This window comes from Pongo abelii, chromosome 11, assembly GCF_028885655.2.
Source record: "Pongo abelii isolate AG06213 chromosome 11, NHGRI_mPonAbe1-v2.0_pri, whole genome shotgun sequence".
Taxonomy (NCBI): Eukaryota; Metazoa; Chordata; class Mammalia; order Primates; family Hominidae; genus Pongo; species Pongo abelii.
Window position 1 is genome coordinate 103,362,171 of NC_071996.2, and position 26,851 is coordinate 103,389,021.

At 41.6% G+C, this 26,851-nt stretch overlaps 1 protein-coding gene across 4 annotated transcripts in view; it reads left to right on the plus strand.

Annotated features, from left to right (window-relative positions):
• Positions 1-234: 234 nt before the first annotated feature.
• SPATS2L (spermatogenesis associated serine rich 2 like) overlaps positions 235-26,851 on the plus strand; it is a 172,753-nt gene continuing 146,136 nt past the window's right edge. The window contains exons 1-2 of one of the 4 annotated variants that reach the window (XM_024243635.3): positions 235-294; positions 23,109-23,158. The gene's annotated coding sequence lies outside the window, so the exon portion shown is untranslated. Of the gene's footprint in view, positions 295-379; positions 638-23,108; positions 23,159-26,851 lie in introns of those variants that run through there. The other 3 variants (XM_024243636.3, XM_024243634.3, XM_024243633.3) reach the window with 3 other exon arrangements.

The following is a 26,851-nucleotide window of genomic DNA, read 5'->3' on the forward strand; positions in this document are numbered from 1 at the left end:
ATTCTCTTGCAACACGTGCGAATTGTGACAAAATCTTTCAATAACGGGGAGTTTCGGTGAAGTGGAGGTTTGGGGAAAGGCGAGGAGGTCGGTCTGGAGCAAGCAAGCAAAGTGCGGAAGCTGTACGGGGATTCTTCTAGAAAGTGGGGTGGGAAAGGAGCTAGGGAGGGCGTGTGGAGGGACGAGATCTGTGTCAGAACGTGCGTGTGAGCGGATACAAAACCCGAGAGAGGCGTGAGCAGCGCTGTGTGTGCGAGCGGGAGCGAGGGGCGCCGGCTGGGGTGTGTGCGCCTGGTGAGTGACACCGAAGGGAAAGCGGGCGGGCCGGCGGGCGGGGGCAGCCTCCGAGGGGCGGGAGTGTCCCTGCATGAGGCGGCCCAGCTGGAGTTGTGTCAGTGAAGGAATCCAGTCCGGGGGCCGAGCTGGCTGCGCCCTCCGCTGCAAGCGCCGGCAGCGCGGGGCGAGCCCCGGACGGCGCGCGGCCCAGGCAGCGGCTCCCGCTCGGCCCGCCCTCCGAGTCGCAGGGGCCGCCACCGCCGCGGAGCCTCCCCTGGCGACCGCGCCCCCGGGCCCTGGCGACCGAGCCCCCGGGCCCCGGCTCCGGCCCGGGACGGAGCGGCCGGCGCTCGACACAGAGGTAAGCCCGGGACCCCCTCCACGCCAGGCCGGCTGGGGATGCAGGGCGCGGGCGGACGCGGCGGGGCCTGCACGGCCGGGACGGAGACTCGGCCGGGCCGAGCGTTCGGCAGCCCGGGCCGCCCAGCCTCCGCCGCCTCCCGGGGCGCTGGGTGTGGCCCGCGCTCGGCGCCGAGGCGGGCTGGTGGCGCGGACCGGACGCGAAGGTCGCCGTCCTTCCTTTCTCCGGCCGGCGCAGGCAAGCGGGAGGAGGCGCCGGCTGGGACGCACAGTGGCGCTCCCCGGGCGAGCGTGTGGCCGCCGCGCTCCGACGTGGACCCGCCCGCCCCGGATCTGAATCGCCCGCGGCCACCGTCCCTTGCCTGCCGTACTCCTGCGCGGGCGCCCCCGTCCTCTCCCAAGCCGGAGAGAGACCCACCGCCCCCCCCCCCGCCCCCAAGCCGCTCTCTGGCCCGGAGCCGCAAAGCCCAAGTCAGCCGCGACCACCCCGCCCTCGGATCCCAGCCGGGTGCGGGGGCCGCGGCCCCAGGGAACCCCGCGCCCCGGGCACCCAGAGGGAGCGGGATGCGTCGGCGTCCGCGCTGCGCGGGCGGGCGGGCGGGGGTGGCCGGAGCAGACGCCGAGCGCCCTGGCCGCGGGACGAAGCGGTCGCGCCGCCGCATTTGGGCAGGGGGACCCCGGAGTCCGCGGGCGGCGGACCGGAGCGGGAGACCGGGCTGTCGTAGGAGGCGCTCCCGCTGGACTCCGGCGCACTCTGAATATCATGCTGCCGCACACGCGGGGCTGAAGGGCCGAGTCTTCACCTGCGCGGGGATGCGGCGGAAGTGTCGCGTCTTCGCGAGTGGAGGTTTCGTGTTCCCGCGGGGTTGGTGTGTTTGTGAACTTTACGAGCTTCTCATCCCCCCCGCAGTCCTGGTTTTAGCAGATGTCAGGGTTTTGGAGACCTGACACTTTTCGTGAAAGACTCTTTCTGTACGTTTTCTTTTGACTGTATTACAGGGTTTGTAGCTTGAGAACTAGTGAAAACCCTTGGACTTAAAACACAGTCTCTTTGCTTATTTTATGAAATTTAAATATTAACATATGTACCAGCCCCCTCACAAGCCGACAGACTTAAAGACAAACGACTCTGAAATTTTAGAACCTGTGCAGAGAAAGTGGTTTTTTACCAGTACTTGAAATAGTAAAGTCGTGTAACCTTTTTAACATCGTTTTAGTTTGTCTTAAAGGAAGGATTCAGCACCACTTTGATTGGTACTGTTTTCCAGAGTTTAAGCAGTTGTATGTAATATGGCAGGGAAAAGGACAGGAAGTCAGAAATCTCTTCACTGTGAAAAAAAAGCCTTCAAATAATACAACCAATACCCTGAAAATAGAGTGGCCCTCTGGATAAAGTATTTGATAGGCCTTACGAAATTGTGTTGCTTAACCAGAAAGCAATGTGTTGTTAGATAGGGCAGTTTTATCTAGTAACTGTCGTGTTTAAAAATATCTGTGTATGATATTCTTTGTTGAATTTTAACTGGGGAAAAATCAACTTTGGGAATGGGTTTCTATTTGGACAAGCCAAATACTGCAGTTTCTAATTAGAGTTTTGGAATAAGCTCAAGCTGTGTTAAAACCTATTGTATGGAGCAGCAGAACAGAAAACATGTCAAATCTGTATCTGTGTGGCAGAAAACATGTCAAATTCTGTATCTGTGTGGCTTTAAATACACACACACACACACACACACAGACACACAAACTAGAGACTAGCCCCAAAAGATAATTTGCATAAAAATACAATCACTTGAATGCAGAGAATAGCTAAAGACGTTAGTAAAAACTGAACATCTGGGAAAAGACTGTATTAATTGGCAATTTTCTTTCTTTAATCCCTGAAAATATTAAATGATTTTCTAAGAATCAACTTAGTTTAATGTGCTCGTTTAGACAGGCAAAATGATCAAGACTCCTTTTGTATTCATTTTGTTTTAGGGAGCCCCCTAATGAAAGTCTTCAGTAAATAGTTTCTCTGCATGCACTGATTTTCCTGAGGCCGTTGTGGAGAGGGGTATCTGTGGGCTTGTGAAGCTGCTCTGCTACACCAGTAAGGATCAGGGAAAGAAAATACTTAGGCCACACCGTTGCAGTCTTTGATTGCATGCCAGTCTGAAGCATTTTATGGACCCGTTTTACCATGTAAATGGTAAGCTTTTACATCAGAAGTTAAGCTTTAGAAATATCTCACTTTGGGGCCTAATTTTTGTCAGTTTCTCAGTCTGCGATCAGAGTTGTGTTATCAATCACAGTGAATATTCGTGAATGGTTGTGTGTTGAAAGGGCATAGGTGGTCTTCATTCTATTACTTTATACAGTTTTAATCAGCATTTTCTGAGGTGAGCCAGGACAAGAACTTCTGGTTACAGTTTGGATAGGATGGAAAAAGTTGAGGTTGCTCTTCGTAAGATCTAAGCTGCTACTACCTGTCCCACTGCATGACAAGAGTGGAATGCGTTTTATGTGCACTTGACAGGTACTGCTTAGTCACTGCTTCATAGTACTTCTTTCCTAGCCATCTTCTGTAGCACTTTTACTGTCATTTGACTGTGATAATTAAATCATATGTTTTTATAATTTCTGTGCACAGAAGAGTAGATTTTACAAGCATGACACAGGACATGAGAGTAGATGTCTCATATGGACAAATTTAAGTGATTGGGTCTGTTTATTGATCTCTGAATGGTTGTGCAACATTCAACTAATCCATTTCATCACTGTTTTGCCTTAAAGTGTAATCACACAATTAAAATAAGATTTTCATGTTACAAACAGTTAAAAACCCAGTAAACATAATTATAGAAGAAAAACAAACCTTTCTTTTTTCTTCCCTTTTTTGAAGTAGTCTTGCTATGAAGGTGTTATGTCTTTGACACATCAAAATGGCTAATTTGGAGTTGTGATGCTTGTTATGTAAATAGGCCATATGTTGAATTTCTGCAGAAGCTTATTCCTTCAGTGTTGTGGTAATGGGTAGGATCCCCTAAGTACCATAGCTGAGGAAAACAGTCTTATGAAGATATATTTCTCTCTACAACTTATATAATTTTTTATTATTTTTGTTTAATAGCTAGTGTTTTTATTTTCTAATAACAAAATTTTAAATGTGATGTTATCCTTCCTTGCATCATACAAATCTTTGTCTCTAGTACTGATCCAAACTCCATTCCTGTTTATCTACTTGCTTAATTAATAGACTTTTTATGGTGGATGTCCTGCTGTCAAGCTAAAGACTACGTGCTTGATAACAAACTTTTTGTATTCTCTCTAAACTTGTTCCTTTTATGATGAAAAGACTTTCCTTTCTTGATCTGTTTAGCATTCTCTTCATCACCCAGATTGGAGAGGTAGGTACCATTGCTGACTCTTCGCTCTCTCACTGCCTCTGTGAAACTGTGTATCAAGTCCTGTTAACTCTTCCTTTTTAATGGTTTCTCTGAGCCACCCCTGCATTTCCTTTTCATTCTTCATTCTCCCCAATCGGATAGGAGGCCATCAGCCATCACCGTTTCTAGGATGATTATAGTCTACATCTTGGTCTCTCTGTAATTGAGTTTTCCCCATTCTACACACTTCCACCGTATCAACCTTCCTAAAACTCTTCCCTCAGAACTCTTCTCCAAGGATTGTTTCACGGGAATAATACTTTAGCATTGTTTAGTATTGCACCATAGTGCAAATACTTTCCATGGCCTCCCTCATTGCCCAGCCTCTCAACCTGGTTTCAGTGTACCTCACAGTCTTGCCCCAAATTAACTTACCAACTTTATTTTCTACTTCTTTCCAACATGAAGCTTCTGTTCCTACTGGTTGGATCTCACTGTCCTTCTAAGATGACATGCTCATTTTCATGTGTCCTTTTTTGTTCATGCCCTACCTTTTAGAATGTCTCTCTTCTTTTTTTCTCTGACCTAACCACATTCTTCAAGTTCAAGTCAGCCTGCCCTGATCATGTTACTCTCATTGGTTCTTTCTGCCCTTTTGTTTGCATCATTCCTCTAGACCATCAGATCCTTTCTTATGCTGTTATGTGCTTCATTCTTGCTTTCTCAACTAGATAGCAAGTTCCTTCAGGGCACTGATGTGCCTTTTATTCTGTCTACCGGCCCTGGACATAAGAAGCACTTGATAAATACACCCATAAAATGAATAAATGTAAGGATTATTTTTTTAAAATCATGGGCTTTGATATTGACTCTGAACTCCTCACCATTGGGTCCTCAGAGCCTAACTCACAGCCTGACACACAGTCATTGTCTCAATAAATATTTGTTAACTGAGAAATTCATGTTGACATTGGATAAAAGGGACAGGCATTTGAAGGAGGCGTCTGTCAAGGTTTTTTTCCTCCATTTTTCTTCAGTGGTTCTAATCAGCTTCTCCATTCATCAACTGTGAGAATTCTGAGGACTCGGCATTTCCCAGAGTTGGGATAATGATGGAGTCTGGCAGTTGTGAGTTGGAATTAAGAAGCCTGTAGTTATTTTAAGGTGGAGTGATGGGCCCCAGTACTGAGCAAAAAAAAGCATTGAGGCTTTATGCCAGTATTTTATACGTCAAACAATTAGGCTAAAGTTATCAGTTATATAAAAGTTCAGCTAATTGGCTCTAAAATTTCAGACTGTATTTATTGCAGGGCTGCTCAAGTTTTTCATTTAAAAGCATCCTTGTAAATTAAAAAAAAAAATACATCTGGGCACCCATCTGAGGGTGAAAGGTGATGTAGGGAAGAGTCTACCACATCCCATTGTATTCAGGACTGAATTTAATTCTTTAGTAAGCCTTATTTTGTGCAAGGCACTGTTTCTGCTGGGAAGGAGTTTATAGCCTAGCAGGAAAAAATAACAGACGTATCCCAGAAACAAAGGTCTAACAGAGCTCAGAAGGGAAAAAAATCTTCTTCTGTTGGGGAGTGGAGGGAATCTTCTTAGAATGACAGTTGTTTGAGGTGATTACTGAAAGGATTTGGATAAGATTTCAGTGTTATTGGGAATATAAGGATGGGGGAAGGGTGATGTGAGTGAATTCCAGGGCCAATTTGTTGACTTTACATCAGCGCTCTTATAGTACTCCTGCTTCTGAGTTGAGCCCAGCTAGGAGTCTTCTGAGCATTGGTGGGCTGCAGTGTTCAATAATGGAACGTAAAGGATATATAGATACCTTCAATAATTACGTGTGGTGCCAAGTGCTGAACTGACTATGACACAAAGTGAAAAATAAATCTTGGAAGCAATATAACCAGTGTGTTCCTGGATAGCATCCAGCTCACTTAGAATGCTCAGAAAGGCCTCCTGCATTATGGAAATGCCACTGAAGGTTGACACTTTCACAGTAATGTAAATAATGAGAGGTCCACCCCAGATTGTGTTCCCAAGCAGCCAGCCATCTGTGGGACACCGCACAGTGCACCTAGCCGAGTTGAGTAAAGGTGTAAACACACTGTTATATAGAACCCTCATTCTGATTCTGTGGAACTACTCCCATGTAAAAGCTAGGACCTGTAAAGCTAGGACCAATGGGAATGTTTGAGGAATACAGATTTTGGGTCAATAGATGGAAAGTTGCCCCATTATGGATTGTGCTATTTCAGGAGGTGATAGGCCCCCATCACTAAACATGTATAAGCATCACCTATACCAGGCAATATCTTATTTAATTATATGCATTCTCTCCTTTATTCTCAAAACAGTGCTATGAAGTACATGCTGCTGTTACTCCAGTTTTACTGAAGAGCAAAACTGAAGCCTAGAAAGGTTGAGTAGCTAGTAACTTGTAGAGCAGGTGTAAAGTCCAGGCAGTTTGCGGGCAGAAACTGCATATGCACTGAGATGAAGAAAGGATGCAAACGTTAGGTGGCCATATGGATTTTCGAGCTTCCTTCCTAACACTAGGATTGATTCTTTAATTCACCTTAGGGATCAAGATGCTGGCTGTTGCAAAGTACTAATTCATTATCAGCACCCAGTTCCTAGAGATTCAGAACAAAGTGAATACAGTCATCATCATCATAGTTATCACTTATTGGTCATTTTATTTAAACCTCAAAGGAATCTTGGAAGGTAAGGATTATATACCCTTATTGGACAGGTAAACTGAAGCTCAGGAAAGTTACATAACTTGATTGAGTCTGCAGAGTTGATAAGTGGCAGATGAATCTGGTGTCTGACACCCAGGCCCTGCTTTTGTTATACCACCCTGTGAGGTAACACAGGGTGACACTGAAAATATTTACCTATCAGTCTGCACAGAAACCAACAAGTCAGAGAGGCCACTAGCTGTCAGCAACCCCTGTGGCTCTGCAGGTGATGAGTATCACCTGAAGTGATATTTAGGAGCAGTTTGAAGGTGTGTGAAAGGCTTGGTAATCTACCAAGACCACAGATCTGGAGCTCTAGTGACTTCTTCCCATGCTCAGCATTTATTTTATTTTATACATGATAAGTAGTACTATTAAAGAGAGAGAAAGCCTTCACAGATAACTTATTACATTTATATTTCTAATTAAGGAAAAATGGTTTTGCAGTGGTAATCTGTGTTCCTTATAAATGGCAGGCTCTCTTCCCACTCCTTTTCTTCCTTTCCCTTATTCCAGTCTGATGCTAATCCCTCTTGCTTCCTCAGGGACCTTGCTTCACTGTCTTTTCTTCAGGGTCTCAATGATCCTTTTCTTTCAGCATATAAACATGCATACGTCTTTCTTATTCTTTATGAAAACAGAAAACGATGAACGCTTTTGGTCGCTTCTCTCTAGGTTTGGGTGTGTTTCATCTTATTCCTGGTCTTAGCAGGCAGCTCCTTGAAGTACAGGTCCTCGTACACATCCTGCACCTCGCCATCTTCCTTTCATCTTCAACCCCCTGCACTCCTGTCCTCTCCTAATGACCACCGGGTCCATTATCTAGGATTCTCTTTCATTTCTCGAACTTTGCACAACATTTGGTGTTCTTGACCACTCTCTGCTCCTTAAAATGTTGCCCACCTGTTTTCTGAGTTATCCGTTTCTGTTCATTTTCTTTCTTGTCCAGCTGCTCTATATTTGGACTTCTTTTTACTGTCCTCCCTTCCTCTCAAACCTTAGCCTCCCCTACAGTTCAGCCCTCAGCTCTCTGCTCATTCTTCACATTTGCCGTGTGGCAGCTCATCTTCTGTTTCCTTCTACTACTACCTATATGCCATTGATTCCATTGTAAATCTGCACCTCCAGCCTTGAAATCTTATCTGACATGTGTTCCAAATATCTTTAGCTCGACAAGTTCAAAACATCACTTCCCCAACTTCAATTCAGCATACTCCTTCTGTGTTTTCTATCTCAATGAATGAAACCTTCACCAAGTTTAAAACCTACGACAACTTCTTTGCCTTCTTCAACCTCTACATTTTATATAGAGACTATCTTTTCAGACTCTCTTGAATCTGCTCTTTCCTCCCTGTATCATAACCTTCATTACTGCCGTGGTTCGGGCCCTCATCCCTTCTCTTGAGGATTATTGCAGTAGCCTCGCAACTGGTCTCTCTGGCTTCTGCTTGGCCTGTCTCCAATTTGTTCCTCACACTGCTGCCTTTCTAAAAGGCAAATCTGATTACAACTCTCCACTGCTTAAAATCCTTCAGAGGAGTTTCTGCATCTTCAGGTTAAAATGTAAGCTCCCTGGCATGGCACGAAAGCTTCTTTGTGATCTGGGCCTTCCCTTCAGGTGTGTGTCAGTCTCCTCTAATGATCCTGGTCCCCACTGTCTGCCCCTGCCCATAGCATCTCCACTAAAGGAAAGAAATGATAGGGGGGATGGGAACAGAGGCGAGATGATAGACCTGCTGTTCAGTACTGTAGCTACTAGCTACATGTGGCTGTTGGGCACTGGAAATACAGCTAGTCCAAGTTGAGATGTGCGTAAGTGTAAAATACACCATGCTTTGAGACTATATAAAAAAATGTAAAATTTCTCATTTAACAAATTGTAATATTGGTTACATGTTGAAACAGCAATAGTTTTGATATAGTAGGTTAAACAAAATATATTACTAAAATTAATTTCACATATTTCTTTTTATTTTTAAAAATGTGATTACTTAGTGGACTTTAACATGTGACATAAAGAAATAATAAAATAAAATGTGATTACTAGAAAATTAAACATCACTTGTGTGCTCACATTATAGTTCTATTGGACAGCATTGTTAGGGAACATCTCATTCCCAGGAGATGCATCCTGTACGAGCCAAGCCCACGAGCTTTTTGAATGATTAAGTCAGCCCTATTGGCATAGAGAAGTAGCAGTTGCTCAGTTTTTTCAATCCAGAGGTATGAAATGTTTGGATAAGATTCAGAATTGGAGAGACAGATTCTGAACACTATAGCCAGGAGTTGTATGTACAATGGGCATAGTGTGGAAAGCACTATTAAAGAACATCTGTCTCAGCAGGCCCACCCAGCCATCATCAGAAGTGGGAGGCAGGAATTCTCGTGGTGTGGTAGAGCAAGGATTTGAGGTAGACAGGAGGAACAAGGGAAGGGAAAGTGGAGTCACATTCCCTGGAAGCCTCCTACTTGTGAGGCACCAGTTGAAACCCTGAGAGCCAGGTCTCTGAGATTCCCCATCCTGCCATTGATTCTTCCTAGTGGGCCAAGTCCCAACTCCCCTACTGTCTGGCTGTAGGATCCTGAACAAGTAGATGAATCAACGAATCTGGAGTCTGAATAATATGCACACCATACAGTCATTGTGTGTCAAACAAAATGATGTGCCCCAAACTTATAAGGGCTCTACAGAAGTTAGTTATGCCTTAAGACACTGAGGGCAGTAATCTATGGATGAGTTGGCCTGAAGGGCTTTGAGGGAAGGGCGTATGGGCTGTCAGAAAGGCCTGGAAGATAGCGCGTGTTGCCTTAAGAGAGATGCGGAGCTTCTGGCTAACACGGTGAAACCCCGTCTCTACTAAAAATCCAAAAAAAAAAAAAGAGCCTGGCATGGTGGTGGGCACTTGTAGACCCAGCTACTAGGGAGGCTGAGGCAGGAGAATGGCATGAACCTGGGAGGCAGAGCTTGCAGTGAACCGAGATCGTGCCACTGCACTCCAGCCTGAGAGACAGTGCAAGACTCCATCTCAAAAAAAAAGAGATATGCAGAGCTTTATGTGTTCACGGTGGAAAAGCCAACCTGTGATAGGAAACCAGATCTTATCAGGTTGGATCAGGAAGGGGAACCCTCCTGGAAGAGGTGATGGGAAGAAACTGTGACTATAAAGAGAACAGTCCAGTAGGATTAGGTTCCAGTGAAATCTGATAGGCAGTGTGACTCAGTGTCTTCTCTAGTGGTGGTTTGCCTGCTGTAGTCTGTTGGACTCTTAAATTCTGAGAAGAACTTCCTCTCTTGTTTTCATCCTGGGCAGCTGTTTTTATTTGCTTCATGAGTAGGCATTTTGTATAAGATTTTGTTAGGGGCAAAGGTTTTTGTGCTAAAAACAAAAGTTTGAAAGTCCTACAGTATAGAAAATGGCCTGAGAGGAGTGGTGACTACCTTGATGTGATTATTTCTCCCTCATTTGCAGGATCTAGGACCAGTTTAGGCCCTTTCCAGAGGGAATACAGCTTCCTTTCATCTGAGGCTTAGCGACTTAGCGGACCGACCGTGCAGTTTGCCTTGTCCAGGTAGTTTAGCCAGGTAGCCATAACTCAGTCTTGTTCTTGGGTAAACAAGTTTTCACTTTTGTACTGGGTTCCACCTTGTCTCCTGCATTCCCAAGTCCTGGATTTGTGTTGTGGAGGGACCCCAAGTTTTCTTAGGTAAGGGTCCTGTCATGTTTCTCCAAGCCTTCTTGGGACAGTAGTGCCCCTAGGGTTGGGCCACTGCTCCTCCCTTCTAGGCCTCTTTAGTACTGAGAACTACCAGCAAGGGTCAGGAAACTTGATAGATATTTAGAATTGAATAATTTGCCTGGAGCTTGGCTTTCCCTGGCTCCAGACCCCTGAGAGCAAACATTCTTGCTAGTTTGCTGTCCCGCTGGTCTCTGAGTCCCATTTGTACAACTTGGAAGGAGAAGGGAAGACAGATATAGGGCTGATTTTCTTAAATTATGGTGCATTCATATCTTTGTCTCTAGTGGGAAGGTTGGTCTTATGTGTGTATGAGAAAGGTGGCCGCCTTCATGTTGTGGTTTCAGAATCCATACCACTGAAAAGGGCACTTCAAATATCAAGTTTCTCTTTTTTGCTCTCCAATATGTGAAAGCCTACGTTATAAAAACTCTAGTTTCCTATGACCAGTATGATTTAGAAGAAAAAGAGGACAGGCTTTGGCACTTGAAAGACCTGATTTTGAGTCATGCCATTGCTGGCTATATGAATTTGAGCAAGTTATTTAATCTTTCTGAACCCCAGTTTTCTCATGTATGAAGTGAAGTGAGTAACGCCTACAATTCTGTTATGATTTTGTTATGACTAAATAAGATAAAATATAAAGTGCCTGGCACCAGGGCCTAAAATGCAAATGCTATGGAGGTGGTAAGTCAAACTTACCCTCATATCTCAGTATATCTCAATTCACCCTCCTTATGTTGAATAATTTTATAGACCTTTCCCTGAGACTGATCAGGAAGAGGATATGAAATCTGGGGCAAGGGGCCCAGATTTTACCCAGCCAAGGGTGAAAAAGGACCAGAAGGAAGTTGCCTTCACATTTTGCCTAAGTCCCATCCTCCCTATGGTTTGCATTTGTGAAAATATTCGTCTGAGATTACAGGTACAGCATGAAGCCTTGGAAAAAAGGCATGTTTACATCCTCTGCCAGGATAGCATAACAATTAACAAAGCAGGTTTTTGAATCTCTGAATAGTCAGGTGCACTGCCATCAAAATAAACTTTTATTTCTATTCTTTGCTGATAGATTACAAATAAAGAAAGCCACTAAAATATCCTGAAAAAGAAGATTTATATATGAATTGGACACCAGGGACAGATTTTTCACACTTATTTTGTTGGAGCAGTTCTTTACTTAGCTGTGGGTGTTGGGGAAGTTCTTTTGTTGTAGCCTTTGTTGCATACAAGAGGGAAAAAGCTTTAGTATACTAAGGTAAGAATGATTTTGATTGGAGGCAATATTGTTCTCAGTGTGGGCTGACTTTCATGTATTGTAGTGATTACCAGTACATAACTGAGAAAACCCATTAGTTGAAGTGCTGTAAACAGCAGAGAGTCTGATCTCACATACTGCCCTGATCGACAAGTGTTTATTGTAGGAATGTGGTCAGTCCTGTAATTTTTTAAGGGAAAAGGGGAAGATATTATGCCAGTCACTGTGATTGCAAATGTCCTGATCTGGCAGGTCTTTTTCCTTTCTCATTTATTTCTCCTGTGGAATCTGAATGGTGGATTCAGTACATGCACTGAGCTTCCAGTGACTTGCTCAGCTCTTGATGCAGTTGATCACTCCACTGTAATTCCATACGCTCGATTTTAGTGCTATATCAAAATCATGAACACTCAAGAAGACTATGTAAATCTACTTCCTCAAAAATTAGAAATAGTGGCATTAAAAATGTTATTTAGTGCTGGTTTGTGGCACTGAATATATAAACTCATTCATTGTTCTGGTACTCCCTGAACAAGAACTGTTCCAGTTGCAGTGGATGATATCAACTAAGGTTTCCATGGCAATGCTAATTTATAATATGAAAACTTTTGTGGAATTTCACCTTCTGGACTCTTCTAGATTGCATTTAAATTTACATTTTCCCCCTCATTTATTAAGGTGAGGCATATTTAGATATTACTTAGAAGTATGTACTAGGAGTATCTTCATGAAACTCACTGATAAGAAATTAGACGTGTAGAAAGCAGACATTGGAAATGGAAAATGGATACTGTGGTCTAACATCTCACCAAATGCAGGAATTCTTTCCACACTATCCCAGTTGCCATTTGAACCAGCCAGGAACGAGGAGTTTGGTCAACATTTTATGAAGTCAAGTAATGTAATGACAGTAGTCTGCAGTGCTCCTGGACCCTAAGCCCATTTTGATTTGGACTTCGTGTTATTTGTGGTTGGACCAATACTCCATCAAGCACAGGTGGACACAGATATTTGTAAAACCTCTTCCCTAGTGGTGCACTGAAACCTGCCTCCCTGCAGCTTCCCTATTGGTCTTCCATCCGTCCTTTGAATGCCACAGAATAAATATGTACCTTCTGTGTGGTTGCTCTTCAAATATTTGACCATAGCTATTGTATCTCCTCCTCGAAGTCTTCTCCTTTCAGGGTTATGCAGTGCTAGTTCTCTTAACTGATAGTTCTCATCCTGTTCACATTCCTCTGGGCACCCACTACTCTATCAATGCCATCTTAAAAATGAGGCATCTGGCCAGATGTTATGGCTCACGCCTGAAATCCCAGCACTTTGAAAGCCGAGGTGGGCCTATCACTTGAGGTCAGGAGTTCGAGACCAGCCTGGCCAACATGGCAAAACCCCGTCTCTACTAAAAATACAAAAATTAGCTGAGCATGGTGGCGTATGCCTGTAATCCTAGCTACTCAGGAGGCTGAGGCAGGAAAATCGCTTGAACCCCAAAGGTGGAGGTCGCAGTGAGCCAAGATTGCACCACTGTGCTCCAGCCTAGGTGACAGAGCGAGACCCCACCTCAAAAAAAAAAAAGGCATCTTGAATGCAACAGCCTACTCCTGACTGAGTACTCTGAACAGTAGAAAACACCAGGCTTCTATTCACTCCCTTGATCAGGGCACTCTTCTTTCATTAATCTAGTCAAATATTGTGTGGGCCTCACTTGTAAATCGGGAGCAGCACATTGTTTGTTCATATACGAAGCTAAAGAAAACTTCCAAGCATTTTTTCCTAACAACTGCTACAAAGCCAGGTCTCCTTTGTTCTTTACTTGAACAGTGAATCATGTGTGCCTACTTAGAGGACTTTACATGCATTTATCCTTCTGCATTTTGTCTCTTTTTGTTAAATTAGTTTTCCTCTTTATCAAGACAGCTTTGAACTGTAAAATTTTTAAATTTGATATATTAGTGATGTTAGACTTTTACTTATTTATCAGTTGCACACTTGGAAATGTTACTTTGTCGTTGATAAAATGTTTACCAAGATAGGCCAAAGGTAGGGCCTGTGACATTCTGCAAGAGAATTATTAACATCAGTATGTGAATTTTTTTTTTAAACTAGCTTGACAGTCTTTCACTTATGTTTACTTTGTTATCCAAGAGCATAGAGTCAGGGAAAGACTTAGTCAAATGCCTTAGTAATGAGATAATTATTGGTCTACTTATTGCCACTCAGTAGAACCCCTATGATAAAGAATAAGATTCATGAGAGTAATTTTTAGATTGCATTACTTTTTCTTTTGAAAAAGTTCTTGAAAAAGCATATCTAAGTCACCTTATTTTTAATGTATCTAAGAGAAAATAATTTTGTAAAATAAAATCAAACTTCACCTATCATTTCAACTCATGAACTTGTTTGGTTCAAAGGAATTGCTATGTAATACATCATTCTATTCTCTTTACAGAATCATTACTCTTAAAAAGAATTGGTGGGGTGACAGGAAATTACTCCATAGGTGTCACTCCAACACATCATGATATTCTCATCTCCTGGGACAGAGAGTCGTCACGCTGTCCAAACAGCGTGCCAGCCTGTATAGATGGCTGTATGACAATATCACTAACGTGACCATGACAGAGAGAGCTCTGATGGCATTGTGTCACTAATGGATGTGTTTTCACTAAGCTGAAAATTCTGTATTATTTGAAAAGAGGTTTATTTTTCCTCCCACACAAATTATTTGACTCTCATATTAATGTCAAATAGCTGTCAAGTAACACATATGGTGCTTTCTGTGCTATATTTTATTGTACTCATTTACAAAATAGTTTTTTTAAAAACATGGTCTCTGCCTTGGACTAGATAGAAAAAAATAATTTAAAAGAATAGTATTCTCAAGAAACACAAATCTATAATATATCAAAAAATAAATGATTGCTTCATAAAAATACTAGTATTTGTGTCATACTTTATATTTTTCAAAGTAATTTCATGCATTTTCTTTTTTGAAAAAAAATCTGATGTTAAAAATAATACATACTCTGAATTTGGAAGCTACTGAAATGGATAAAAAATTAAAAGTCAGCTAAAATTCCACCTCTCAGAGATTGTCACTGTTAGCATTTGGTGTTTCCCTTTCAGACGTGCATTTGTATGAGGTTGTGAGTGTGTGTTTTAAACTAGCTCTTGGTGGACCCAGGACGTTTGTACTGAAGAATCAGCATGACATAGTCGGTAAAGAGCTTTGGAATCAGGCACTTGGAGATTTCAGCCCTGGCTATACAACTTACGTAGTGACTATGAATTCCTTAAACTCTCTAAACCTTAATTTCTACTTCTATAAAATGGGGATAATAATACTATATACCTAGTAAGTTTATTGTAAAAATTAATAAGATAATGCAGATAAAGTACATAGCATGGTTCTTGGACCATAGCATATGCTCAGCAAATGTGAACTATTTTTATTATGCAGGTTTTCTTTTCTGCTTTCTTCACTTAAATTCTAGGGTAAAAATTTCCTTGTCATAAAATATTATTTGAAAAATATTTAGAATGCGTAAATTTCAGTATATGAATGTACTTTAATGTTATTCTATGGATAAACAATTTTTAATTTATTGTGATCACAAAGAACCCCACAGCTAATATCCTTTACATTATGTTTTGTGAATAGACAACAAATTCAAAATGAATTACTAATCGCATTTTATGGAAAGGCAGAAAAAAACTGAGTTCTTTAGTGTCTATTAATGTTCCAGGTTATATGCTATGTTCTTTACAACAAAATTCTCTTTAACTTTCACATCCCCTTTGAGGTAAGTCTGTTACGCCCATTTTTCAGATGACAGAGCTCTGAGGGGAGATAAGTCGTTCGCTCAAGGTCACAGAGAGAGTGAGTGGTGGTAGAGATGGTGTTTGAAGCCAGCATCAGATTTCAAAGCTTACGCTTTTTCCATTCTGGCGTGTAGTTCATGCCTATCTTTTTGAGGCTTGCAGAATGAATAGTTAGCATTGTGCCTTCTACAAAATGTCACTTGGTGCCACATGAAAGATAGGATACTTGGCTGGAATGCCTGACTTACTCAATATAGTACCTCTTGCGTGTGTGTATTCTTATATGTTTTGGAATCAAGCCTCATTAAAATAAGGTGTTAACTAAAGGAAATGAAGCATTGATATGATTATTTGATGAAAGGAAACCTCAAGGAAGAAAATATTCATTGAGTTGATAATATAAAACTCTTCTTTGTTTTAGTTGTACGGACTAAGTCAGAATCACTTATCTCCCCAGGAATCAGGGTATTTCACATAAGTCAGTTTAGGAATTAAGCAATAACAACAGCCAAAGTAAATTGATGCTGTCAAAGGAATTGTATGTTTCATTACTTGCATATCAGGGGTTGAATGTAAAAAAAATACCTCTTTAGCCTTAGCTGTAAGCTGATACATCAGGAAAGAGCTGTAATAATTGCTATAGGTATAAGTATAGGTATATGAGAAACAAAGTATACTAGGATAAGCCCCCAAAGAATTATTTGGTGAACTGACAAGTTGTCTTTAAAAAGTCAGCCATTCGGAACATTTCTCTTGGCAGCTCTCAAATCTGACTTACAGTATTTACTGTGGCAGCCAATTTTGTAGGAAAAATGCATAATTAATGTGAAGATCAAGGTACAGGTATTGCCAGTCAGTACCTAACACACAGTTTCTTAGAACAAAGGAGCAATTGAAGTTGTCTTTTGATAGGGTAATCCTGATTTGTCATTTTGTGGGTTTCAATTCTTAGTAAAAATGGGGGAAAAACCCCAACTCTAGGAGTAATATTTCATATCTGAGAGGTACTTTGTTGCAGAGTTTGTAACCAACTGTTGTCTAGTCAAGAAAGCTATCTTTGGTTTTTGAGATCTCGAATTTTTATAGCCTTTGAGCTTGCTCATTTTTGTCTGAGGATTATTCTGGTTTCCCTTCAGTCATTTTAGTTTTTGCAAGGGAGAAACAGTGTCACTCATGGCCCCAAGGCCAAAAAGGCTTCAAATCTCGACAGAGCATGACCACCAACTTGGCATGTTGGTACTAGCAAGTTAAATTTGAGCTTGCTATGCAACTAGTGAATAGTTAGAACTGTGAACAAACAATTAGCTATGGGATCTGCCGGTTGGATTTACAGCATGGCTCCATTGTGTGGTAGCTGTCTACCCCTGGACAAACAACTTTCCTATCCCTGAGAGTCCTCAGCTCTCAAATGGAGATAAGGACTACTATATAGTCAGAGATCATTTGGAGGGTCAGATGTATTGAGCAAACCATTGGTTCACCCAAAAGTTTGCTTATGGTTTGTTTCTAAGTGATTAATAATGGCTATGGGTCATCCCCCTCAAGCATAAGCCAACATACCATTTAAAATATTTTCAAATGAAGCATGGGAATATTTGTAAGATGTATGTAGAAATATATAACTCCTGGGGCTAACCTCACCAGACCCTTCTAACTCTTTGCTTGGACTTTATCCAGCAATAATGGGACAGGCCCTTTTACTGCCCTGGAAACCCCTGGTGCCTAGCTTAGAGTCTCTCAGGTTTGGATGCTCACACCCAGGGCATATTCCTCTAATGAGGGAAGGGGGCATTTTGACTTCAATAGGTGGTTCCTTTGATCACAGTAAAGACCTTTATAGAAATAGGCATTTAGATCTATTATGTTGTTCTAAGATAGAAACAAAACTGGTATTTGATGTGTATTTTACCCTTCAATAAGAAAGGCTCAGAGAAAAAGACTATAAGGTAGAAAAAAGATTTCAGAAGATTGCATTACAGAAAATTATAGGCAACTCTTTTATTATTAAAGTAATGCAAGTGCTGGAGGGGACAGGAAAGGGAACGGGAATTTGGGAACTTTGACACTGGGTAGTGTCTGTGCAGAGTTTTTTGGAGGTCTCTCTTGGTTCTTCCCCCCAGTTCTAGTGATGTAGTGAAGGGCTCAGAAACTGCTTCTGGGTCTGACTGCAAGAAAGTAAATCCCAACCCTGGGGCTGCGCTGACTCCCTTATCCTGGGCTGCTATGTTCTGACCTCCTTGGCTTTTATGGCCTCCCAGACAGTCATAGTGGATCGCCCTTTATCTTAGTCCCTTAGGACAACAGGATTTGCTCACTGACCACCCTTGCTTGGACTATACTGTAGGACCTTGAGGGTGTTTCAGGCAATTAATGATTGAAATGTCTCTGTGGAGTTCCTGAGGGATGTAAGTGTGTGAGCTAAGTGCTGGACATTTTAGACAAGCCTCTGTGACTGCTTAGCAGTAGGGAGCCCATCCAAGGCCCACTGGTCCCAGGACTCTTTGAGCATGCCATGTGGTGAGGGTCAGCCTGCTTGCTATTCTCATTTGGAATCAATTTCTAAATTTTATTTCTCCTTCGACACAGGGAACTATTCTGAATTTCCCTTCTTTGCTTTGGTACCAGAGCTTTCATTGAGCTCACCAGCTATTTCCTGAGTGTCTCCTCTGCACCAGGCACTGTGAGAGGAACAAAGGGAGATCAGGTCTTGAAAGGAAAGAATGTGCATGCCTTAGGTAAGAAGCAAGATGTGTCTCCAGAGTTGAGAGAAGGGAGAACTGAAGACGTAATGAATTTTTTTCTGTTGTACTTTCTATACAATAAATTGTACTACATAAAAATCTATACTAATATTCATTTGTGTGGCAAATTCCATTATAATGAAAATCTCTGTTATCCAGCAACTTAGGCAAGTATCAGTAGAACCCAATTTCAATACAGGAGAAGACTTTGGAGAGTCCCTTGGAGTGAGCTGAAATGGGATTTGACCTATATATTAAGCTTTTCATGGTTTTGATATTTTTCATTTCCATGTGTCAACAAATACCTGACTTGATATTAAAGCCAGTTAAATCAATATTTCTTGCTGTAGTCAAGGTACAGCAACATATATCCAAGGGCAGCAACTCCCCAACAGCCATATTTTGTTGAGTATATATATTTTATCATAAACCTGATTGAACTACCTTCAGAGGAAAAGGATGAAAACATCAACATAGCTATCATAAAAAAAGCCAGAGAATCTATAATATTGTAGCTTACCCCTCATTTAAACAATTCCATAATTTATTTTGCTTTCTTTAATCATAAGGAATGACAACATGAAAAATATTTTTATTGTGATAGCTGTGGTTTCTTTCTCTATCCTCAAATAGAGCTGCTTTAATCCTTCTCCCAAATTCCGTCCCATTCAAAGGATTTTTGAGCAGGTACATGTGAGCAAAGTGGCAGGTACAGCTGAATCCAAGAGTCTTGAACTGTAGGAATCTTTTTATTTATTTATTTTTTTAGACAGAGTCTCACTCTGTTACCCAGGCTGGAGTGCAGTGGTGTCATCTTGGCTCACTGCAACCTCTGCCTCCCGGGTTCAAGTAATTCTGCTGCCTCAGCCTCCCGAGTAGTTGAGACTACAGGTGCACACCACCACGCCCGGCTAATTTTTGTATTTTTGGTAGAGATGGGGTTTCATCATGTTGGCCAGGCTGGTCTTGAGTTCCTGGCCTCAAGTGATCTGCCTGCCTTAGCCTCCCAAAGTGCTGGGATTTCAGTTGTGAGCCACCGCCCCTGGCCAGACTGTAGGAATCTAATAATCAAATAATTGTAATGTGAAGGAGAGTGGAGTAGAAGCCTGTTTCTACTTACTCTTTCTCTGAAGTTTTAACTGTTCGACGATTTCTGGAAGTCACCTATTACAAACTCAGTATTTCTATAAACAAGTAGTCTGATGCATCAGTTTATAAACACCAACACATTTATTATGTGTTATCAGAAAAGCCTCACTTATCTTTCGTGTGTTCTTTGACTAGGTGAGTGCTTACCATTTATTGGGCTTCTACTCTGTGCTAAGCACTTAAAATATTTCACCTCTCACAGGCAAAATGATGCTCAAGGCACATGCTATTGTTTATATTTTCCAGATAAACGTGAGACTTCAGCTGCTAAGTAACTTATCAAATGGCACCAAGGTAGAAAGGGTATAGTCTGAGGTTTGAACCAAAGTTTGTCTGATTCTAGAGCCTTTTCACTTTTTTTAGAGATGGGGTCTTGGGCTCTTCACAGATGCAATCATAGCACATAATAGCCTTGAACTCTGGGCTAAAGCTATCTTCTTGCCTCAGCCTCCCAGGTAGCTGGAGCTACAAGGGCTTGCCACCATGCCCAACTCCTTTTCACTTTTTTAAGGCTGTTTTCCATAATATATTCTGAGATTGAAAACAAAAATTCAGATTGTTAAAGTAGTACATACTCACTGTAGAAAATTTAGAAAGCAGAGAAAATTATTAAAAAGGAGAAAAATTACCCATAATCCTTCACCCTAGGGATTATCACTACTGAAATTTCAGTCGTTTTTCTTTCTAGGCTTAAGAAAGCTATTTATCCAAATGAGCATTGTTCCTCAAAGTTGTACTCTTTGACGAAACTTGTCCTCTTTGAGGTTTATGCATGTATTCCAACAATGTTGCCATTGCATAAAATAATTGTGGAATCCCTTTCAGAGCCAGTTTAGGAACCAACTTTTCTATAGACTCCCACGCACAGGTTACTTTGGTAGAAACATAGTAAAGACAGTATATCTGCTACTTGAAAACCCTATCAGAATAATGCATGATATGGTTGACCATTCTTTTTTTTTTTTTTTTTTTTCAAGACGGAGTCTTGCTGTGTCACCCAGGCTAGAGTGCAGTGGTACAATCTCGGCTCATTGCAACCTGCAGCCTCTGCCTCCCCGGTTCAAGCAATTCTCCTGCCTCAGCCTCCCAAGTAGCTGGGATTACAGGCGTGTGCCACCATGCCTGGCTAATTTTTTTTTTTTTTTTTTTAGTAGAGATGGGGTTTCGCCATGTTGGCCAGGCTGGTCATGAACTCCTGACCTCAGGTGATCCACCCACCTTGGCCTCCCAAAATGCTAGGATTACAGGTGTGAGTCACTGTGCCCGGCCCTGTTTGGCCATCCTGTACCTTCTGAAATCCTATGCTGCAAATATTTAACCATCCTATTAAAAATGCCATCATTGAGCCAGGCATGGTGGCTTACACCTGTAATCCCACCAGTTTGGGAGGCCAAGGAGGGCAGATCTCTTGAGGTCAGGAGTTTGAGACCACCCTGGCCAACATAGTGAAACCCTGTCTCTATTAAAAATACCAAAATTAGCTCGGTGTGGTGGCGTGCGCCTGTAATCCCAGCTACTTGAGAGGCCAAGGCAGGAGAATCACTTGAACCTGGGAGGCGGAGGTTGCAGTGAGCCAAGATCATGCCACTGCACTCCAGCCTGGGTGACAGAGCAAGACTCCATCTCAAAAAAAAAAGGCTATCGTTGCCCTCTCTTGAATCGTAAATATCTTGTGCTGACTTCTATTGTAGTGGCGGATGGAATTTACCAAAATGCTGCTTCTTTCCATGTCAAAGATTGATGGATATTTTGGGGAATGTCTAAAAGTCTTTATTAAAAATTTAATCCATAAATGTTTAATATCTCATTTGACAACTCATGTTATTTATTACTTTGTCAACACAACAACGTTTGCCTTTTGTGGGGCATAAAGAAAATTAGAAAATTGTTTTTGTCAAAAGTATGAAAAGCATATTTTAAAATCAATTCGTTTTTAATGGAAGTATTACACTCACTAAATTATTACCCTCCAAGGAGTTTTTGTGAAAGCAAATGTATCTAGGTGAGATGAACTGATCTTTATATAAAGTCAGTTGCATTTGTGTAGAAGTAAATGTTTCCCGTAGAAGCAGGCATGCGCGTGCGTGCGCGTGCACACACACACACAAAAGATTTCTATCAAAATAGCCATTGGTATACTTTATTAAAGTAAAGAAAGTCAATTAAGTACCAGCTGAGTTCTTGTCACTTTGGTTTGTTGCATACAACACTACTAACTTTTAGAAAACAAATCTAACTTCCACCCAAGCATCCCATTGGTTGTCTTGTTTCTGCCTTATTTTTCACAGACATTCTTACCCTCCCCATCTGCTTAGCATGACACCCTACCCCTTCCCAGTCTGCTGGACACTTGGGGCACGTGGATCCTGGATGTTAGACTGGTGCAGATTGGGACAGACCAAGTGTGTACAGTTGTCCTCAGGGCTGCATTCTTCCCTTGTCTTCTGGTTGCCAAGATTTCATAGGATGAGAATTCACCATGCTTATGGAGATCATTACAAAGTGTAGGCTGTGTCCTGTGTTATATCTTTGGCATTATTCATGGTGCCTAACACTGTGTTCAGTCAATGTTTGTTGGCTAAACGAAGGGTTATAATATATTTTTTCAAAACTGGACTGGTAGGGAGAACAAGTTAGTCCAAAAGAAAGTCACAGTTGTAAAGTAGAATCTCAGGGCTTAAAGTCTTTAGGTCAATCCTCTTATTTAAAGATGAAGCCCAGAGAGGTCAGCTGGCTTGGAGAAGGTCACCCAGAGAGTTGGTGCCAGAGCCAGGAACAGCATCTTGTGTCCTGAGGCCCCATCCCCTTCTTTCCAGTGCCTCCCTCGCAGTTGTTCTCCAGTCATTTTGTGGAGGTCAGTCTTCTGAGTCTCGTAGGACCAGTTAGCAGAGCATTTGAATCCCCACACAGTGCTCAGCAGAGCATTAGAGACATAGGCATTCTTAAGAAATACGTGAAGTGATGGGTGACTGAGTGAGTGATTGATTGGTTGACTTATGACCTTGGCACCCATCTTTCCACCTAAGTGGTTACTGATTGAATGGTGAGTTCTTTGGGATTGTGTGTACTTTATAGGATATCTTTTGGAGAGGAGAGGATTATAACAAGAAGAACAATAGCTAACATTAAATTGGACAAGATATTTTGGTGAATAGTCCAGGCTCTGGAACTTGATTGCCAGCTACATTTTCATGAGACAGGTGATTTGACCTCTCTGGTGCCTCATTTTCTAACACCTGTAAAGTGCCAGTAATACCAGGGCCTATCTCAGAGTATTGAAGAGTTAGCCTATGTGAAGCCCTAGAACAATGCTAGACACTTCCTAAGCAGGCAATAAATGTTAGCTATTGTTGGTGTATTTCACTGTTATATGCTAGGCAGTGTGCTAAATGTATTACATATATCATCCAGTCAACAACTTTGTGAGGAAGGTGCTGTTATTATCCCCATCTTACAGTTGAATAAACCGAGGCACAGAGAGGTTACTCCACCTACTCGGAGTCACATAGCTGTTAAGTCATGGGTGAGGACGAATTCCCTGTCTGCTTGACTCCAGATCCTGTGCTTGGGTTTTGAGTGTGATGGGAAATGGGTGGTGTGGCTAGTAATTTGAGACCTGCCTGACTTCCCAAATTTCCATTTTTCCTAGAGCTCTTCAGAACCCAGGCTGCTTTCAGGAACATTACTGTGGATTCCCAGGTGAGTAGAGATGGTCCTTCCCTCTCTGTGACCTCCTCCTGCTGCCGTGGCCAGCTGTCTCCACACCTGCAGCTGACTCCTGGGAGCCTTGTCACAGCCTTTGGCCACCTCTGCTGCCTCTCAGGGCTCAACACCAGAGTTCTCTTCTGGAGTGTGTTGACTGAAGTTATTCCTGATAGGGCAGTGGCGTCTGGTGGATGTAAATCAGCCCCACCCCACCCACATCCCCCTTCCCTACCTGCCTTGCCACGTCTGTGGATCTTTAGAGTAGTTTCATGCATATGAAATACTTTGAAGTACCAAAAAAAAAAAAAATAGGGCTTTTAAAGACATTCTTGTGATTTAGAAAAGAATTATGGCTAAGAGTGGTGGGCTCTGGAGCCAGACTGCCTGGCTTTCCCTCCTCACAGTGATAGCCACTTTTGCTCTCATTGTCCTTCTTATTGAAGAACGTGCTCCCATGATTGCAGAAGTCTGACTTGGAATTGACAGTGCTCAGTCAGCCTTGAGTTGGGAGTAGGACGCAGACTCCTGAGCCAGACAGCCTGGCTCTGCATCCTGCCTCTGCTGCCTAATAATCGTGCAGTCTTCGCATGTCACTTACTTTTCTAAGCCTTGGTTTCTTCTTCTTTAAGATGGGGATAATTATACCCATCTTGCAGAATTGTCGAGATGTTTTCAAGCTCATGTATGCAAGGCAAACTTACACAAAATTGATATTCAATAAAACAGTAACTGTTATTGTTAATCAGTATTGGTATTTGAATAGGGATATCAGAAGTATTTGCTGAACAGAAAGCATGTTGTTTTAGGTCCATATTTTCCCTGAAAGTATTTTTATCATTTTTAAAATTTTTCCCTCCAATGGTCTTATTTAAATTAATTTACTTAACAAGCTGTATATTCCTTGTGGGAAGATCATCCTTGGTCCAGACCCTGTTAAATAATCATAAATTCCAAATTGAGATAGTCCAAATTAATGAGGTCTTATTGCCTCCTGGATATTTCCATTAATGTTTAATATAAACTTGATTCTTTTTCCATAAATGCAAAACTTTAGTGGTAAGATGATTGTAACTTTTTGAAAAGAGCCATAAATATTGGTGGGAGTTGGTTGTTTTCCATGAATAGAATCGAATATTTTACTTCCTCATATTTGAATCACAATGAAAGCACTTTCAGTTGTTCAAAGAGAATTAATATAGAAACAACTGTTGATTTTCTGTCTTTCTGTCTCCATACACATGTCTGCATACACAGGTGCACACACTGCTTAGTTTTCCTTTGGTTAGGCAGCTGAAGAGTTACTATGTAAATCCTGGCAGCCTTCTACCCATCAGACAAGCAAGGGCACAATCAATTCCTGTTTTGTTGAAACGTATACCAAATAATCAGAAACTCTGATTATTCTGCTGGAAGGCCACAGCTTGATGGAAAGATGTACCAATTGAAAACAATTCTGATCGTCTTTTTGTCAGGAGAATGAGATGCCTCCAGCTGCCTGTCACTAATCATATTAGAGATGGAAAGCAGGAATGTTTTACCCTGCAAAAGATTACTCTAATCATGTGTTGGAACGCTACTTGTACTGGCTGCTTATCCCAGAACAGTGACATTAGACATCCTTTCTGTAACTGGTCTTGCCAGTTGGTAGTAGTCTAAACCATATGCCACATGAGCACACTTTAGGAATTTTCTAATTACAGCTCAAAGGCTTTACTTTTATCTTTTTATGCTTGTACTGCAGACATCACTGATTGAAAATGATTTCCCCCTCAGCATAATCCTATTGCCAGCAGTTATGAAAGACTAGGAAGATGGTAAATGAAGCCCACGATAACTGAAGAGGTGTCCGAGTTCAATTAGGAAGAGGCCTGTCCCATGTGGACACATAAGCCATATAAATCCATTTTAATTGTGAGCTCTGATACTTATCTGGTCATGTTTATTTTGGATGCAATTGCCAAAGCTGGATTTAGACCAGAATTCCAGATCTTCAAGTTCTAATGACTAATTTGGGTATCCACTGAATCCCTTAATTCATTTCTTAATTTGTTCTCCCAGAATTAGAGAGTTGCTTGGTTACAATCATTTTCACAAATTTCTCATGGATCAAAATAAATGTACATAGATGTTTTTCCCCCTAGGATTCACACATTTTGCTCTGATTTCAAGGAACTATTCTTGTTGTTATCAAAATAACAATAACAATGCCAACAATAACAACAAAACTAACATTTTGCAAGGTAGTGTAGGGAATATAGACGGAGGCTCTAGGAGGAATGATTTTGAGTCGCAACTCAGCTACTTAACAGCAGTGGGACATTGGTCAAGTTAGTTCCCCCCTCTGTGCCTCAGTTTCTTCTTGTAAAATGGGACAAATGAGAGTATTCACCTCATTGGGTTGTTTTGATGATGATTAAACAAGCCCATATATGTAAAGTATAGGTAGGTTGATATGTGGAAAGTCCTGGCACAATAAAAAATGTTAGTTATTTTGTTGTTATTGGTAAGACAGTGGTAGACCAGAGGCAGATTTTGCTCGTACCACAGTATTGTCATCTAAGTATGTCCCATTTCTACAGTCCACTTGGAGAACACCTGTGATGGTAATGAAAACACTGGAGACTCTGAATTTGGAATTGATCTCTATTATTTGTGCTTGTACTCCTTAGTTTGGCTACAGAAATAACATTTTTTGGCTTTCCAGGCTTGATCAGTATTGAATTTGGAACCCTTTTGGCGCAAAATTGCTTTAAAATTTGAATGAACATTTTGTTCTCTTGGTATGCACAATATTAGCCCTCATTAAGATGAAAAATTTTATTACAATATGTAAAACGTGTGTGTGTGAGAGAGAGAGAGAGAGAGGGAGAGGGAGAGACAGAGAGGAAAGAGAGAGAGATTTGGAAGAATCAGCTTTAGTAAGTTTACTGGAAATTTTCAAGCTTTTTTTTTTTAGAGAGACAGGGTCTTAATCTGTCACCTGGATTGGAGTGCAGTGGCGCCAACATGGCTCACTAAAACAACCTCCTGGGCTAACACAGTTATCTTGCCTGAGCCTCTGGTGTAGCTGGGACCACAGGTGCATGCCACCACAACTGGCTAATTTTTTAATTTTTTATAGAGATGGGGGGTCTCACTTTGTTGCCCAGGCTGGTCTCAAACTGCTGGGCTTAAGCGATCCTCCCACCTTGGTCTCCCACAGTGGTGGGATTACAGGTGTGAGCCACCATGCCTGGCCCAAACTATTTTTTAATACAGTAAAATGCATTTATTGTCATGGCTTAGATTTAGTGAATGTGTAGGGGTGAAAGTCTACTGAGAGAATAAATCTAGTAATTTAATGAACTTTCTTCATAGCTTCATTAGAGTTAGTTAATTACGATTTCTTAATTCATTGCCCAAAGAATGAATTACTGGAATTCATTAGTTTTTTTTTTTTTTTGAAAAAAAAACTAAGTTAACTGCATGTGTGTGTCTGTGTGTGTATGTATGTATCTATGTATTCTAGAGAAATATATACTTATATGCATCCAGAGATGTGTAAAATATTCTCTATCAGTAGAAGAATAGATTAATAAATTGTGGTGTAATCATATGCTGGAATACTATACAGCAGTAAAAAAAGTGAACTAGAGCTATACACAATAACATGGATATATCCCATAGACATGATGTTGAAAGATAGAG